Genomic DNA, 3,941 nt, shown 5'->3' with positions numbered 1-3,941 from the left:
GCCATTTTCTCAGTCTTCGTGGTGGATTTTTCTAGGCCAGCCATTTTCTCTTCTATGACTGAGATTCTATTTTCTTTATGATCCAGTCTGCTTTTAATACTTTCAAGGGAGATTTTGACTTCCTGTATTTTAGACTTCATCTCTAACAGTTCCACTTGACTCTTTTGTAAAGCATGTAATTCCTCTTTTAGATCTTGCAAGAATTTCCTCACCTCCTGGAACTTGTCAATTTCTTTCTACTTTAGCAGTTCATTGTCTCTCTTCTCTTCCATTTCATTTAGCTTCGCCATTATGAATGTTCTCAATTGTTTATCAGACATTTCCATGATTTGCAGTGAACTGCTTGTGGATGAAGAGGAGTTATTCTTTTGTCTTGGAGGAGAGGTATTTTCTTGCTTTCCCATATTTCTTGTGGTCCTGCAGTGATTTCTTGTCATCTGATGGATGGTGTGTTTCTTTCGAATTCTTGAAGTTCAATCATGCTAGCTTTGTTTTCTGGAGGCTGAATTATCAGTAGAAAATCTTCATTTTTCCTGTCCCCTGAAATGACTAGTTTGCAGGAGCCATGAGGAATCCTATTCTGAAGGAAGGCCTCAACTCTCCTCTCTTGCCAGTTTCAGTATCTTATCTGTGTCTGTGATTTTGGTCAATCTGGCTATGATGTGCCTTGGAGAAGATCTTCTTGGGCTGATTCTCTGTGGGGTCCTTGGTATTTCTTGGGTCTGGATATTTTAATGCCTCTCTAGGTTTGGAAAGTTTTCTTCCAGCATTTCATGGAATAGATTATCAATGCCCTGATTAGTTTCTTCACCTTCTGGAATACTGATTATCCAGATGTTTGGGTGTCTAATGGTATCTAGTATTACTCATATATTCTCTTTTTTTGGGCAATCATTTTCTCAGTATTGTGAAATTTTCTAGGTCAGAAGTTTTCTCTTTTCCGTCTGAGATTGGATCTTCTGCATGATCTACTCTGCTTTTAATACTTTCAAGGGAGGTTTTAATTTTCTGTATTACAGCCTGCATCTCTGACAGTTTCATTTGATTCTTTTTATGGTGTGTATTTCCTCTTTCAGATAGTGGAAGAACTTCCTCACCTCCTGCCTCTTTTCTCCTGCATTTTCTGGAGTTTGTTGTCTCTTATCTTGCGGCTCTGTTAGCTCTGTCACTATGAATATCCTAAATTCTTTATCTGACATTTTCACAGGTTCCATTGTACTGTCTGTGGATTATGAAGGGTTGTTCTTTCCCCTTGGGGGAGAGATATTTTCTTGATTTCCCATATTTCTTGTGACGTTGTAGTGGTGGTTTCTGGTCATCTGATGGATTATAAGTTACTTTCTATATCCTGGCTTTTCACTGGGTGTTGGGCCTGAAGGAGCGTTTTGGGGCAGAGGCTTTTACCAGTTAAAGAGGCAGGGCTAGGCCCACCTTAGATGCACATGGATTCTGGCTTTTCGCTGGGCATTGGGCCAGAACTCCAGTTTCTTCTTACTCGTAAGGGCCCAACCCCAAATATGGGGAATCTATATCTTTGGAAACCATGGATGCCAGTTGTCCTAGTGTAGTGTGTGTGTCGACTTGCCCAATCTCCACCCATCCAGACTCACCAGATGCCCTCAAAAGAAAACAATCTTCAGGAAGGAGAGATGAGGCAGAACTCCTTTATACAATTTTGTCCTCTTCTGACTCTTGGCTAGTAACTTTTCACTATTTGTTAGACTTTTTGTGTCTTAAGACAGTTTTTTAAAACTGTTTTCTGTCTAGGCTTCTTTTCTCAGTTTTTTTTGGTTAGTCCAAATTATGTAGTTCACTGTTAACCAATTTTCTCAAAAGTAGAATTTGTAATATATAAAATGAAATATTACTCTGTTTCCTTTCCCCTTTTTGTTAGTCTTATTTGAGTTACATATATTAATACAAGTTTGCTATTAATGGACCAAGGTAGAGGAAATGGTAAAATTACAAATATCAGTACTTTATTCTTTCCTTTTACATATTTTTCTTTTCTTTTCCTTTTTTTTTTTTTTTTTTTTTTTGAGTTTTTTTTTTTTTTTGCGTGCGCTCGCCAGACAGACAGAGAGAGACATAGAGACAGAAAGCGAGAAATCACCCCCCAGGGGGGATGGTCACGCCGCAATCCCTTCTCCATTCTCCTCTTGGGATCTTGGGCACGCACGCACATGCGCCCGGCGTGAGTTTTAAGCCACCAGGTCGGGACACGAACTGCGGTCGACTACGTGGGAGTCCAGCGACATAGCCATTACGCTAACTGCTGGTTCCCTTCTTTTCCTTTTTTTTTTTTGAGAGAGATTTGCTATAGGGCGGTGTGCTCACCAAAAAGAAAGAGAGACAGGGAGAGAGAAAGCTAGAAATCACCCTCCAGGGGGAATGGCCACGCCACAATCCCTTCTCCTCCATTCTCCTCTCGGGATCTTGGGCACGCATGCACACGCGCCTGGTGTGAGTTTAAGCCACTGTGTCCAGGACTCGAACCACAGTCAACTACATGGGAGTTCAGCAACATAGCCATTACACTAACTGCTGGTCCCACTTTTTACGTATTTTTCAAAGCTTTCAGCATTTGCCTGGGATAGTTTTGTTACTTTGGAATGAGGAGGAAACTTCTAATTCCTGTTTTTTTTTTTTCTTTCAACTCTGTTTCATACTTGTCTACTCTTGTCAAACTCTCAGTAAGGGTTTCCTAATGGCCTTTGCAGCAGGTATGCAATAAATCTTAAAAGGGGCTCTTAAGTGAATGGGCAGATGAATTGAACCTTTTTAAAAGAGTTTTGCTATCGAGTATGTGCACTCACCAGAGAGACAGAGACAGAAAGCAAGAAATCTCACACACACACACACACACACACACACACACACACATACCCCAGAGGGGATGGCCATGCTGTAGTCCCTTCTCCTCCATTTTCCTCTTGGGATTTTGAGCACACACGCACACATGTCTGTCATGAGTTTCAAACTGCTGAGTTGGGGACTCGAACTGTGGTCAGCTACGTAGGAGTCCAGCACGTTAAGCACTACATTACTTGCTGGTCCCTTGAACTTTAAAAAAAAATTTTGTTCTTTTATTTACCTTCATTTAGCAGATTCGCAGTTGCATTTAATTATTGTGAGTCTGCATCCTTAGTGTATAATGGTCAGAACTTTACAACTTTGCTTGTAATAGCAGATATATAGGTTTGGTTTATATGAAATAAAAAATTGTGTGTTACCACATATCCTAGACTACTTTAAGATAATCAATAGTTGGGACTGGACAAAGTGAGCCTCCTGAAAAGAGAAGAAAAATTTGAAAATATGGCAGTTTTGGAATTTGATAAATGAACACTTGGTAGCCTCTAGACTTGAAAAAAACTCTTTTCTCCTTAGGATTAAATCACTTTGCTGCCTGTTCTTGCAGCACTTTGCATGTGCTCCTGGAACATTTGTATTATCTTGTCTCTCTGCTGGGACTTTATTCTCAGAATATTTCTGTATATCTTTTACACATATTTTAAATATAAAAATTTCTGAGTTATATAAATGTCAGTGAAGATAAACTTAATCTTACAGTATACCAAGAACAAAAATATTTGGAAGAAAATATCTAATGCATGAGGTTCAAGTGTCATGTCTTAAGGTATTCAGTAAAAGATTCTCAGATAATATCAGAGCTGATGATTTGACTAGGATTATGTATAAGGCTTCATGGTAGTCATTTGATAAAACTTACATAAAACTTATAGCTACTAAAAAAAAATATCTAAAGGTCATATACATTTTACGAAAGGTAATTTATGCAGTCATTTCTCAAGATACAGCCTTTTGTTTGGTAAACTCATTTCTTTCTTTTTTTTTTTTTTTTTAGAGGGTTTTTCTATAGGGCGTGTGCACTCACTAGAAAGACAGAAAGTGAAGACAGAAAGCAAAAAATCACCACC

The sequence above is a fragment of the Tupaia chinensis genome, unplaced genomic scaffold, assembly GCF_000334495.1.
Source record: "Tupaia chinensis unplaced genomic scaffold, TupChi_1.0 Scaffold144276_1, whole genome shotgun sequence".
In the NCBI taxonomy this organism is placed as follows: Eukaryota; Metazoa; Chordata; class Mammalia; order Scandentia; family Tupaiidae; genus Tupaia; species Tupaia belangeri.
This window is presented reverse-complemented; position numbering follows the sequence as displayed.